We start from the raw sequence: 15879 nt of genomic DNA on the forward strand, positions 1-15879 counted from the left end.
CTCAGATCTACTATCCCTAACCGAAATATGGTTAAAGCCTACTACACCGACAGTAAATTTCTTCCCTCAGGCTATAATGTAATATGTAATGATAGACTATGCAAAAAGGGGGGTGGTGTAGCATTACTTTACAAAAACAACCTAAAGATTACCATTATCGACCCTCCTATACTCCCCATAATGTCTTATGAACTTCTGTTAACCAAACTTGAACTTACTGATTAAAAATTCTTTGAATATTATTACAGGGTATATACCACCAGGTAATAACACCCCCACTCTAGAAGCCTTTTTACATTGGGTGGATCAAAACCTACCCCAAGAAACAATTATCCTTGGTGACTTTAATTTAGACTGGCATACATGCGCTAGTATCAACCCCACCAACTTTATAAATCTTTATAACTTCTCCCAAGTTATACGCTCTGGAGCGTTTCTCCCCGGGCCTCCGCTGAAAACAGGCTCTGTGGAACCTAGTCGGACATTCCCGGCCAACAAATGTTAAATAAAAAATAATAAATAAAGTTAAGTGTAGTACAAGGCTAGGTAATAATAAAATAAAAGAAAGCCTCCTAGACTGGATACTGATAAACAATGCCAACAAATCCTACCAAGCAGGTATCCTACCAGACAACCTCAGTGACCACCAACCCACCTTCCTACTAAAACTCAAATCCCACACCAACTCTGAACCACCACTTTGCACCATTAGAAACAAACAAAATTTTGATATAAATAAATTCAAACTTGAACTACAATACTAAAGGTGGAGTCTACTAAAAACACTCCCACTAGACGAAGCTGTTCATCTATTCAACTTCCTACAAATTTGAAATGCCCATGTCCCTCCACGTACAAGAAAACTAAAAATGAATATAGCCCCCTGGAGCACCAGTACCACCAGGAGCATGATAACTCAAAAAAATAGAGCCTGGCATCACTGGAGAGCCACAAAAACCATAGCAACCAAACAATTCCAAAAACTCAGAAATGAAACAAACAAAAAAAAAAAATTCTACTGGACAAAAATAATTATTTCCTAAATTTGCAAAATAGACACCAAACCTCCCCTCCACAAACTCTGGGCAGGGTTAAATAAATTACTGCACCCTGGCAAACCTATTACCCCAACACCAACTACTGTAAAAACATCAACATTCCAGAAGCACTTAATGCATTTTTCATAGAAACCATTTCAAATCTAGTTCAACAACCCACAATATCTACTACCAGCAGCTCTAAGCTTGCTAGCAGTATCAAAATCACCTTCCAATTCCAACCTAGTCCCACTAATTATGTAAAAAAACATTAGCTAAACTCAAACCAACTACCCTAGCTGCAGATAGTATTCCTGCTGAATACCTTCAAATGGCTGCTAATGAAATAGCCTACCCAATATCAATTTTTCTCAACAGATCAATAACAGAAAGCAAAATTCCAACAATCTGGAAGACAGCATATGTCATCCCACTACGTAAAGGTGGCACCTGCATGGACCTTAGCAACTATCGCCCTATTGCCATATTATCCCCACTAGCTAAAATATTGGAAAAATATATTCACCATCAACTTATGCAATACCTACTTAAAAACCAACTTCTCACTCCTACCCAACATGGGTTTAGACCAGCCCATAGTGCAACTGCCCTTCTCTCCTTAACTAACCTCATCAACCAAAACTGGAATTTAGGCAAACTAACATCAGCCATATTTTTAGACCTATCAAAAGCCTTTGATATGGTAAACCATCCCAAAATTCTTCATTCCGTCTCAGACCTTGGACTATCCAATCACACATTAGCCTGGTTTCAGAATTACCTACTAGGCAGACAGTAAGCAGTCAGGTGAGATAAACTATCCACACTGCTTCCTATTACAAGTGGAGTCCCACAAGGGTCAATTTTAGGCCCTCTACTATTCTCTATCTTCATTAATGATCTCAACAGCATCATTCAAGATGCAACTGTCATACAATATGCTGACGACTCAACACTTGTCTTTTCGGCCAGCAACCCTCTGACACTCCTCTCCATCACCCAACAAGTCTTCAAAACCACTGAAGCTTGGTTTCTCAGTAAAAATTTGTTACTGAACCCCAGAAAGACCAAATTATTAATTTTCAAACCAAACAAATCCAACTTAGAGGCAGAAACTTTCAATATTATGTCTAGTGATGGTACCATTATCTCCCTAGGCTCCCACACAAAACTGCTAGGAGTGACCATTGACAACAAACTGAAGTTTGACTATCACATAAATCAAACTATCAAAAATATACACAAAAAACTTGGCTGTTTGTACAAAAATAAAACATACCTAACTCAACAGTCCAAAATTACCATGGTTCAAACTCTGTTCCTATCCACACTATGCTAAGCATATGCTGCTCCCATCTTCACCAACCTATCCAAAACTGAAATCACAAAACTACGCATCTGTTACAATCAAATTCCCAGATTTTCCACAAATGCTCCTTACTGTTCCCACCAATGCCACTCAGTACTTCAACTAAATTGGCTTGAACCTCCAAATCTCATTACCTTCCATCAACTGGTCTTCGCTCAGAAACTGCTACTTTATCCTGAAAAAATACCAGCACTATCTAATTTGGTTAAATTACAAGAAAACCCCAGACAACTACGCTCTAGTGACAAAACATTAATCAAAATGATCAAATACAACAACTCAGCAGGTGATTCCCTATTTCCTAACTACATAGGTAAAATCTGGAACTCACTGCCCCCTGGTATTACCTCAGCAAAATCAAGCATTGAATTTAAACTATTACTAAAAGAAGACCTTATTATCAAAGGACAATGCCCATGCCTTCCCCCAGGTTGACCCTTTATACCTGTTTCCTCAGCTTAGCAAATGCTCTATCAACCTCCCCATAGTAACCAACTTTATCTACTAGCAGTCCTACTATGCTCTAAACAACTTTCTTCTACTATTGGTACTCCCCATTTCTTTCTAACACCACCATTCTCAAAATATAATTCTTGGTAAATTATGCATATTCCTGTTTATAATATTACTGGTCAAGTAAATATCACTGTGCATAAAACTAACATGTCCTTCTACTACATTTATATGCTGAAATGTTTTTCTTTCTCTGTAAGCTAAAATTTTTTTTTGTATTTGTTCTTTGTATCTGTTAAATGACCTAGTTGTATATTAACAAACTGTGGAGCTTTTCTCCCTGGGCATCCGCTGAAAATGGACATGCATCCAGTCAGATTCTCCTGGTCAACATATGTAAAATAAAATAAAATAAATAATAAATAAATAAATAAGTAAACTGAAGAACAGACAACCAAAATATGGTCCCAGCCCAGACCCTGTAGTAAATGGCCACCATTTTTTTAAATGTATAGCAATGATGTTCACTGGGAAGAAAGAAGATGATGAACCTTAGGATTTTGTTTTGGTGACTTGCAGTATGTGAGTTTTGAGGTAAAAGTAGGGCATTTGATGGGAGTCAATATTCCTAATCTTAGCAAATAATATTATATCTTGGTAGGACCTCCAAAAGTAATTCTCCATGGCCTACTGAACAGGAGCATAGCTTGGGTTTGTGCCACCTGGGGCAGTCTTTAAGTATATCACCCTTCCCCCTCACAAAATCATGGTCGAATGGGGCCCCCATACACAGCACCCCCCCCTGCATCCATTCCTATGCCCCATTACTTGGCTGTTTTTCCCCATTTACCATAAACACTAATATGCGTACTACTTTACTTCTACGACAATTATTTGATTTATTTTAAAACTTTTATTTTACATTTTATAGCACAAACACTAACAGGCATCTGCTAAACAAAGCAATACAGTCTCACAATGAAAATAGACTTAGCATTACAATTTCTCTGCCCTTGAAAGTCGCATTCATTAAAACAGCATTGAAACCCACATTCAAAGAAAATGCATCTGGCCAGTGAAGGATAAAGATTACCTTTGGGCTATTTTCAAATCATAGGCACCTTGCACACAAAACATACATGTGTTTTTGATACACCTTCCTGATTTTATTAAATTACATTTCTTATATAATACAGCACACTTGTTAGAGCGCGTTTTAAATTTATTGTTTTGAACATTTTTCTAGTAAGCAATGAAACAAAATGCATGTACCAATAATGACAAAACTGCCCAATTCAGGACATTTCCATCATAAAAGTCTACTCAAACTTCTGCAATCCACCAGTATCAGTAAATATGCACAATCTCGACAGAAGTAAAAGTCATCTAAATAATTCTACATTAAAGACAGCTGTAATATCTGTAACTAATGAAGAGGTTGCTTGCTGCTAGCAAGCAACTTAATATTTCATAGTTTTATCTACAAAGTTCTTGTTGCCCTTGAGTATTAAATTGCCTTTGTTACATTAAAAAATGATAAACTAGTAATATTGCAATAGGGAATGGATGACAGACTGGTTCATAGTTACTAGGTATCTCCGCCAAAGAGGGCATTCTCAGGAGTGCAATAGGGAATGGATGACAAACTGGTTCATAGTTACTAGGTATCTCCGCCAAAGAGGGCATTCTCAGGAGTGCAGCATCCACCCCCTTTAGAAGTACAAACAGTATCAGCAATCCATCTACACACTGTGGGAATAGAACCCACAGCCTTCTACATCAAAAGCAAGTATTCTACCTGTTGTGCTAGTAACAACACAAATAGCCTTGGCATAACCAGAACTAAACTTCTCTGCCCCTGAAGAACTATGCAGCACAAGAAATCTGGAAAAGCCAAAATTTATTGGGGGGGGGGGACAAAAGCCCAAAACCAGGGACATATTTTAAACATTGCTTGTATAATCTTAGAAAAGTTGCTAGAATAAAATGTTTTGTGTTACCATGCATTTCATGAAAGATAGGAAGACCGAAACTTAAATGGCTATCATTATTTACTGAATTCAGTTAAACTTCTCACTTACTTGTTAGAAAACCACAAATTTTAAGAGGAACAGACCAAAAGTATGAGCCAAACATTCCATAAAACTTTGGACATTGAAAATTATGGTTATCTCCTTAAATCACAAGTGGTGGTATGGGTAGAGAATTCTGGGTCTTGCTCCTGGTAGCTAAGGTACAGGGTTTGAGTCTGAGGAACTGTAACCAGCAGTTAGAACTAATTGGGGCATTTACACTTACACTTACACACACACACACACACACACACACACACACACACACACACACACACACACACACACACACACACACACACACACAAAGCTTTAAATAAGTAAAGTACTCCTGCTGCCCCAGCCCCACACACTAACTTAAATAATAAAGTACTCCTGCTGGCCCAGCCCCACACACACTAACTTAAATAAGTAAAGTACTCCTGCTGCCCCAGCCCCAATGTTAAAGTAAAGCACAGTTTCACATATATAAAATGCAGCTGTTAAAGTAAAATTAAAGTATATCCTGCACAAGACCTGTGGTTGCCTTGCCTTGCCTGCCATTACAGTTTCTGCAGCTATTTTTTAAAGTAAAAATAAGTACACATTGTCTCCTCACTCAGCTATTAGTTGATTAAAAGTAAAATAAAATGCAGCTATTTCTTAAATAATAAAGTACAGCACAGCTTCTCCTGCTGCCGCACACACACACACACACACACACACACACACACACACACACACACACACACACACACACACACACACACACTGCACATGAACAAATGTAATATTTGCCTTGCCTGCCATTATAGTTTCTGCAGCCATTCATTAAAGTGAAAAGTTTTTCCTCACTAACTCAGCCGCTAAAATAAAGTAAACGGAAAGCACTTAATATGTTTTCTTCAGCCGTTTCTTAAATAAGTAAAGTAAGCTAAGCTGCGAATGTCTTGCTGCATAACTGCATATATTTTTTACCTGGAGCTGGAGGCTTGAAGGAGGACAGGAGCTGAGTGGGAGAAGAAGGCTATGCTGTGAGCACACATGGACCAGTCTGTAGAAGATGATGTCATCGCGCACACCCTCCACGTGATGACATCAGGAGTGAAAAAAAACAGGAAATTTGTAAATTAAAGGGACCACGTGGGAAGTCATGGCACCCCAATATTTTGCCCAAAAAAAATGGTATTTACTGAGGAATTCAGTACGATTGAGAGGTATGATTGCCATGCTGTCATACAATCTGCTTTTGCAGACAGCAACCTTACATGGAAATGCTCTCCGCAGCATGCCTCTCCAGATTTTTCCAAAATGTCCAGATGTTTGCTTCATATTTTTGGGCTGTTCCTTGTAAAATGTGTGGTTTTCTGGAAAATTACTGAAGATTGAAGTCAATAAATAATGACATACATTTGAGTTTTGTACTTCATATCCTTCAGAAAATGCATGCTAACACAAATCCTATTAGTTTATCTACTTTCTAAGTTTATAAGAACAATATTTAAAATCTGTCCCTATTTTTGGGCCTTTATGCCCCCATTATTTTAGTCTTTGTCAACATTTCCTGCACTAAGAGGTTGAGAGGTATGATTTACATTCATATTAGAGGTTTCATGTACAGCAACACTGGTGCGAGCTGTAAAACCTTGCTTATGTGCACCGCGTCTCAATAATATGCATGGCAGAATACTGCACAATGAGTAACACTGAGTACGGGAAAGCAGTCCATGTAGGCTCTGCATGAAACCTACATGGAGTTTATTTAATCCCCAGGATGTACTATAAATATAGCCTCAATAAAACTATATCTGTGTTTATGTCTGGTTACCTTGTACTGTCTATGGTATGCTTACAGACAGGCTTTCTATTCTAACAGTTGTTCAATTGCTACTGCACAGATACTTTTTGCTAAGAGTAATATAGTAGTAATTATCATTGATTTTCATCTCATGCAGATGAAATGATGAAATGGGGATAGCACTCAATGCTCACTATTGATTGTGTTGATATAAGCTATTCATGTATAACAGTTCATTTTTTTCCCCACAGGTTTTCTGTTTAGGCTTGTGTTATGTAGCATGTATTGGTAATACAGGATGTCAGTCATCCAACATTATTGTTTAACACATATGTTAAGAGTAGTATGTTAATGTGAAGTGCATGCAGACTGCAAGGATTGTGTGGCACAGTTGTGCTGTGGTTGGCCTTCCACTATTGTGATATCTACTGTAATGGGTTAAAATCTCACATACAGCCTCTATAGATATCAGAAATTATTATGGTGCTCTGTGTCTTGTATATATTCAGATATCATTTTCATATCACATAGGTTGGTTTATATGTCACACTACTATACGGGATGGGAACCATTTCATATAATTTTGCAGTGCACAGGAATGCAGAGAGGTAAGTTGACATAAGCTCCCACATAATCATCCCCACATGTGGACCCCACAGTAATCTAACCATGTGCGTATAACTGTCTTCCAGATGGCAAACAGACATAGGGGAAAGAATTCTGCACCACAGGAAAATTAAATTATAATAGAAGCTCTGTGCCAGCATAGATGGAGACTCCTTGGATGGGCAGGAAATACGGTTTGGAGAAATGAAATGTGGTCCATGCTTACCAACATGTTTAATGCTGTGGGAAGTCACAAAAAAATCCTGGAAGGCCTGTTCCTAATGGCACTCTGACATGATTCTTTGAGCAGCCAACAGGGGACACCAGTATGAGAAGTAAATGGATGCCACCAGTGGTGGCCCACCATGGACTCCCTCAGATGAGGTCATACAGTTTCTTCCATCTCTGCATACAGCAAGTGGGGAGCACTGCATATCTGGGGTGGGAGAGAAGCAAGTGTACCAGGCAGCATGTGCATGTGCTACTTTGCATAATATTGCTGCATATAGACTACCTAAGTACAGACTGCCATTGCATGAATATTTATGTCTTGTTATTTGCATTTTACAGCAGCAGAACTGCATCGTGCACATGGGGGCACATATGCTGATGATGACCAAATTATGTATAACGACATATTACCGTACAACGTCAGTACAGACATAACACTACAACCAGCCAGCAGCAAGACATGACAGCTGAGTGTCTCCATATACCGTTACTGTGACCATTACCTGTTATTGCTTCTGCATCCTGTAATGCCTGTGGTGTATACTGTCTGATATTGCCCTGGCATGTTAACCTACAGATACATCTTCTGGGTATATGAGCCATGTAGGAGTACCTACAGACAAACCAGGTATGGTATCTCACCATGTTCATAGGCTGTAGCACTGTGTAGCACAACTGTGTTGTATGAAATTGTCACTGTTTTTCATACACAAGGACATCTGACCAATATGTGCTCCATACATCATATGAGTATCACCATATCCTGTTACTGTGTTGTAGATGTCATCATGTGCCTATGCCTGCATGCATGACTGTGTTTTCTTTGTCTGTATTTTCCCACTGCAGCTTCTGCATTATGACAGACAAACTCATCACATAGAAAGGGTGTAACTGGTATGCAATTTCCTCTGTTTATTGCATGCCAGTGCTTTATTCCTATTGCTATCTTCTATTAATATTGTGCCCTTCTACCCCTGCATAGGACAACCACTGTTGTACATCTGTTGGAATTGTACATGCAGGCAAATACATGCTTATTAATACTGTGTTTATGTCTTTGTTTCCTACAACAGTTGCATTTCAACCCTCATCTCTCACACTGGATTCCCACAAGGACATGTCAGGTATGTGTTATGTTGTTATTTTGCTCATAGGATAATGTATGTTCCATATGAGACATAATTATCAACTTCCCATTATATAGGTTACACGGGCTGCACTCAAACATGACCTCTTTGTAAGTCCTTAACATCCATAACACTGTAGTGATACAGTTGTAGCATATGTTAGTAATGATATCCAGCATGTGATATAAGCACATTTACCTGACCTGTGCCATCTGGCTCTTCTTTTAGCACATTTACTGCCTTCATCCTCCATTAGCCCATCCACTGATCCTGAGGTGGGATCTAATGTGGCTCACTATGGTTGCATGGCTCCTAGCAAACAGGGCACAGATTTGGTGATACAGTGTGGCCTAGATGGTGACAGGATAAGGCTGTAGCCTCAGATGTAGAGGAAAACATGTCCAGCCATTCTGACAATGTGGGGACATCAGATGGTGGACAGGATGAAGCTGGTGGACCACAGTCCCATGTTGAATCTGCTGGTGATGTTAACACTTTCCCACAACACAGCAATACTGCTCGATGCCGTAGATGTAGGCATGAAGTTGGTGTGCATGGGCATGTGTCAGAGGGTGTCTGCCTACTCCTACAGGCAACTGTGCCACAGATCATATTGCACACCAGCTAGGTGTACTGCATGAAGGACAAGAGCACAGAGATGGTGAGGTCATGGCAGCATTGGCTGCACAGAATGAAAACATGTTATCTGTGGCACGGTCTGTTGAATCTCTGCTTATGGTAGTACTACAGCAGTGCCATAGTATGAGCAGGGTTCTAAGTGCCCTGACTGTTTTTAGCTGAGTGCCACAAGGGAGAAGCAGGCCCTCTCTCAGCAGACCAACCTTTGCTCATTGGGCATCAATGTCTATGCTACAATGTGCACACATGTCTGCTGCTGGCCAGTCCAGTGTGGGTCCAGAGGTCATGACCAGACAGTCAACTCACACCCATCTTCCTTCCTACAATGTGTCTACACATGCTGGCTTCATCCCATCAGTCTCCTCAATATGGGCCAAGTGTTTCCATACAAGGAAGAGGTGTCCAGGACCACAGTGTGAGCTGTAAGCATTGGTGTCATAGACAGTGTAAGAGTAACACTGACAGTTGATCCACTATGTCCTGTAGTGTCATTCGTATCCCATGGTGATGATGATTGCTGTGCAGACCACTGACAATGTCATCTGTCTGTGGTTGTTATGAAGTCTTATGCCATGACAGTCTGTCACTTTTACTGACCATAGGTGACTCCATTCAGTATGTGATATTTTAGCCATACTTTATACTGCTACATGTTACTAGAGATGTTGACAACAGCTCTGTAGTATGTCCTGACTTGCTTTTCTGCTTGCATTATTTGATAGTGGAGAGATAATGATGGGGTTCACAGAGGTATGCCCTTTGTTGACTGCTATAAATACATACGCCACTATGAGTCTGTATGCATACCTGTGTCACTTGTGGTCTGAGCTGATGGGCCCTGTCATGCCAGATTTGCATATGTTCATTCTGTTATATTCTACAATTATGTGGTTATGTCTGATGCTCAGTGTGTTCATCTACTGGGTAATTTCCATTAGATGCAATCTGTGCAGCTGTAGTGGGGTAATACCTGAACATCAATGTTTAATATGTGTACTTCTGTATTTGCAGTTTGTCATGACTCAAAGGTGGGTGTCAGGTGCTGCTGTGTTGCCTGAGTCTGGACTTTTGGTTGCATTCTCCATTGCTCATGTTTGTTTCTTCTGCCCCTCCCCCATGTCCTCCTGCTTCTCCTTTGATAGCAATGGAATTTCATCTTGTGATATCTGAGGTTTTTGGCAGGAAGACTGCCATGTGTTGTTGTTAGCATAGTGTACATGGTAATTATCTATACTGCCTTTTCAGGTGTGTATTGCAGTGCACACCAGGATGTGCCCAAACATCTGAACCTGTTTTTTCAGTACACCAAACACATGCTCTATAATGTTGCTTCTCCTCTGCAGGGTTGGAAGGTTCACTGTATGAGGTCATTTGCCATGGCTCAAGTGGTTAACTTGCAGTGAATGAACTACAACAGGCTGTGACAGCAAGTTCTCATCATGCATAATGCTGTTAGAGATGTAGTTATCTCACATTCCAGCTGTGATCCTGTACTTACCCAGTAGCAGTCCATCAGGTATTTCTTGCTGAAATGCAGCCCTCTGACTACCTTCCCTCCATATGGCATCATCATGGGCACTCCTGGGGTGTGTGCTGCCATGATGTTTTCTATGCTGCAATCTGCTGTGCACATCACCTGACAGTTCAGGAATGGCCACCCCTTTCTATTTATCTTTCTGCTTCTGGTTGCAATGCAGTCTTAACAAATATGTGGGTGCAGTCTATTGCACCAAGAGTGTAGTGGAAGTTGGCAATGTTATAGAACTGGTGCATGATGTTTTGCTTTCCATGGGTATAGATGGAAAGTGTATGTGTTCTTCTAATTTGTTGCACATTGATGACAGGAATTGTGCAGGTATGTGACTGTCAGCTGTCTGTGACATTTCTACAGCATCTCCCATATGTTGCAGGAATGTACCAGATGCCAGTACTCCTAGACTTACAGACTTGTGTTTTGAGAGGTATGGGGTTGCCTTGCAATGTATACATAGACATGTGTGTGGTGCACATGTTGCATAAGCCTGCACCTGCTGTTTGTCTAAGACGCATCTGTCAATGATTTCTTGATCTAACAGTAAGCTTAGTTGTAGCCTGGCTCTCTGTCTAGCTGCCTGACAGACAGCAGGACATACAGCCAGATCCTTATCCATGCCTTGCAGTACCACATCCTGTTGTAGTTCATTCACTGCAGATAGCATTTTTTTTTTCATTATTGTTATGGATTCTGTAGGATTCTGTGAGAATAGCTTCCTCTCCTTGTGTCACAGTATAGCATTTGCAGACAATTTTGGAAACAGAGTCATAGTTGCACTTTGTGCATGCCCAAAGCAACCTTAATTTGACAATGTGTTTTGTAATCCAACAGGGTGCATAGAGTCTGTAATTATCCTATGTTAATAAATAACTGCTCAATTGATTCCAACATGGCTTCTGAAATCGCATCTGCGCCTGGTGAACTGAAGTCTTACTAGCTTTTGGAATCCGGCCCATAGTACTGGGTCCTTTGTGGGTCTATAGATTAAACAGAAGTCCATTCTAAAGAGTCTGTTGGAGACAAGAAAAAGAGAGAGATCACTTTAGGGTTGTTTGTGTAACTCAAGGTAGGCATGCCCTTGATTGTCTAGGTGAGGAAATACTGCTGTCTCTCAAGCTGAGACAAATGCTTGGACAAAGTACTCACTAAACAGGGAATTATACTGTACTGTAAGTCTAGTGAGGAAGGACTATAGCAGGACGATGATTTCCTTAGAACTTGAAGATATACCCCTGCTGGTCAGTCTGGCTACATAAAAGGATTTTTGAAGGACAGTGACTATGTGGTGAACAAATGATAATTCACTGTCAATGAAAAAGTACAGGTCCATAGTGACTTTGTCAATTAGCAAAGGGATGTCACCTATATGGTAGGAGCAATGGTGCCTATGTTTACCAAAGGACTTAGTGCTACATTTCTTAATATTCAGCTTAAAGGTCCAGACACTGCTTGTTTGTTCATGTTAGGCCATATGAGAAAACCTGCAAGTTGGATGGAGAGCTTATGACAGCTCAGAACTAGTAGTTGTCCACACTCTTGGTCAGGCAGAAGTCTTTGATGTCAGCTATGACATCAGAGAAATAAATACCAAAGAAAAATGGCTCAAAAGTGATCATTGAGACACTACTGTTTTCAATGGCAGAGTATCCCCAACACTAGTAGATTGAGTTTTGTCAGTAAGCTATTTTGCTATCCAGCAAGTAACACAGCAGTTTACATTTAGTCTAATGAGCTTATTGATAATACCAGAATGTGGGATGGTATCAAAGGCCTTTGCCTGAGTGCAATGCATCCCTGACTTGTTCAAAGAAGTCCACCAAATTCAGGAAGCAGAATCTTCTGTTGACAAATTCAAACTGGCTTGGATCCAGGGCTTGGACACTGTTTATGTCCTTGCTAATAAGTTCTATGATGATGCATTCCATTACTTTACAATTAAGACTGGTGAGGCTTATAGTCTGTGAGACAGTATCTGGTACTGATGAGAAGGCAACCTAGCACATTATCATGACCCATGAAAGCATATTTTTTAGCCTTGGAGAGAGCATCAGTAATTGGTCTGAAGGGGTTCGTATCACGTTGTCAAACGTGTAAAAGTTTGAACGTCATATGGTCGACACCATATGATCGAACTTTTAAAAGTTCAACTGTTTCGATGGAGATCCCTGTACACTGTGGCAATGGAAGTTTTCCATTGTCTGCACTGTAGTGCGATCTCGGAGTTGGTATATTTAAAAATCAAGGGATGTGGAGGGTGCAGGGTGGGCTTGCCCCCCTGCTTAAGCTTTCAGGTAGGTCTTTTCTGTTTTTTTTTTTTACGAGTTCGAACATATGGTCTCGACCATATGGTGTTCGAACTTTTAAAAGTTCGATTATCTGATATAGACCTGGTCTGAAGTGGTGGGGGTGAGATTATTTTAGTATGTTGGAGAACATTTGAGGCAAATAGGGGTAAAATGTGATCTGAATTTGTCAGCTAATATGTTGTCTATGTCCTCAGGGCATTAGTATCTGGTGTTGTTATGTATTAACTTTACACATGGCTGGGCATTATTTTTAATGTTTCTTACATAACTGAAGAAGGCTTTGTGGTTGAACTTACAGGTAGCAATTTAATTCATAAACTTTTGGAGGATTTGATTTTACTTCTGAGTTTTTGTTGTGTTTTAGAGCTACCATCTAAATGAGTCTGCATTACATTTGCTCCTCCTGTCCCTGAGTTTCTTCCTCTTATTGTATATTTTGTTTCTACTAGGTATCCACCAACAGTGTTTATTACAGAACTTGACATTGTATTTTCTGCCTTATTGGGATAGATACCTCAATGCATGCTTTGAGGTGGGCATAGAAATTATCCACAAATGTTGCTTCATGTGAGATGAGGTCATTGAGGTGTGGAGGGTGCTTGAATTTCATCAGGTCATCAGTGAGCTGTAGTAGGTTTGCCTTAGAGTAGTCTCTAAAGACAGATTTTTTTTCGTAAATCAGGTTTTATCCTCATAGTAAACATTACTGAATGGTCATCAGAATTCACCCATGATATGGTAACTGTAGGTAACTGTAGGTACTAAGCATAAGGAGGCTATAATGGTGAAGACCAGTACCAATATTCTTGAAGTCCAGGAATCTCTGTGAATATTTATCTATGGTGGTATAGTTTTCCCAGGTAATGAAAGGATAGTCGAAGTCTCCCAGGAGAATAGTGCTACATTTCATAGAGTGGGACATCAGTTTATTTAAATATGCCTCATAGGCAGCAGGTGACATGGAGGGGGGTGCAGTAGTTGGCTCTGATGTGGTACAGAGTTTTATTTACCATAAGTGGGATGTGGAGGAGTTCAATGTCATTATCCTACATTATGAGTCTGCAAGTGAATTGGCTTCTTAGGAATACAGACCCCTTCTATAACACCATCATTTTCAACATTGGGTCTGAAAGAATGGTATGCATTGAAACCCTGCTTTTGGCGTGCTGTCACTATTCTGGAACCATGTCTCAGTAACTGTGTAGATGTCAATATTTTTAAGAGTTAAAAATGCCATTAATTACATTAACTTTTTATTTAGGCTTATAGCATTGAGTAGTGCTACCTTTATATAGTTTGATTTTGTTCAGCTATGTAGGTAATTTGGGATGACTGAATTTGCCCAAAAAGGCACTATGGGGAAAGAAAGTGTCCTAGACAATATATACAAAAGCCATGAGGAGCAAACATCCAAGAGGGCTGCACACTGATCAATAGCTTAATTTCAGCTCTTCCAGTGTGAAAAAGGAAGCTGAGAAACAGGAGATAGTAATTCTTATTTACTCACTAGTACATAGACTGCCTGGATGCTAGCAAAGAAGAAACTTATGCAGCCTGAAAGAAAATCATTTAGAAAAGGTGAAAAGGAAACAATGACTGGGAAGAATCCTGCAGCTGTTCAGCAAAAAGCAGTTCAAGCTCCAACTTTGGTATAAGAGATGGCTACCAGTAATTTAGAGGAAAAAAAATCAAATGTACTCATAGCTGGTTAGTGAAACATTGAAGGAGTATATCAAGTGGAATAACAAAAGGTTGGAATGGAGTATGGTGTTGGGAGATGGAGATGAACAGGAAGAAGACCAGCAACACTGAAATTAGTGATTAACTGTGAGACTATAAAGCATCAATCACATTTGTGAAATATGATTTTACAAGAAAACGTGGCTGAGAAAGGCTGGACTTTTGTTGACTTTGTTAAACTTGTGGGCAGACTGAAAAAAACACATACCCCACTATATGTCATTAATGTTTAGAAGAAGAACAACAAAAGGGAAAAAATAAGTAAAACAATGTTTGTTCTTAACAGTATTTGTATAAAATATTTCATGATATAAACTGGTTGTTATATAGTAAAGTGGATTTGTATAGTATGTAGGCAGGAGTATCTAAAATGAGGGGTGAGGGTGAGCCTTTTCAGTGATTGTATGTAATAAAGATACTAAAGTAAGCAAGTACTTTTTTTAGCTTTAAGAAATGTATGCATTGCAATGCAAAATGAGAAGAAATGCTGAACAAAAGAATGATTAAGTTAATATGCTGTAACCTTGGGCTGTTGGGATGAAAGATAGGCTATAAAAGTGCAATGATTATAATATATATATATATATATATATATATATATATATATATATATATATATATATATATAGTGTTGAGATGTTCTCCTTACTAGCTTAATCTAAAAACATGGTAAATGTAATGAGAAGGTCTGAGTCTCGTCTATTCTAAAAGTGTATTAGTTCTGGTTTAAGTACTTGGGTTGGGCTTCAGACCAGTCATTTTACATTAAGAAGGTTTGTGGTTTGCACTCTTGTGGGAGGAGAGGCTGGACTCTGCTCTTCTGAGCTGGGAATTTCTGGTTAGCAGCTTATAGTGCCTGCATATTTTAACTTTTTCTTACTGAAATTGGTGGCCTTGTCTGCTATCGCATAAACTAGATTCAGGCCTGGTGAATCTAGTTTTGTTTGCATAACTTGAGCACTAATCCAGGCCTTCTTTTTTGGAGAAG

The sequence above is a fragment of the Protopterus annectens genome, chromosome 5.part0, assembly GCF_019279795.1.
Source record: "Protopterus annectens isolate FY-2018-M chromosome 5.part0, PAN1.0, whole genome shotgun sequence".
In the NCBI taxonomy this organism is placed as follows: Eukaryota; Metazoa; Chordata; order Ceratodontiformes; family Protopteridae; genus Protopterus; species Protopterus annectens.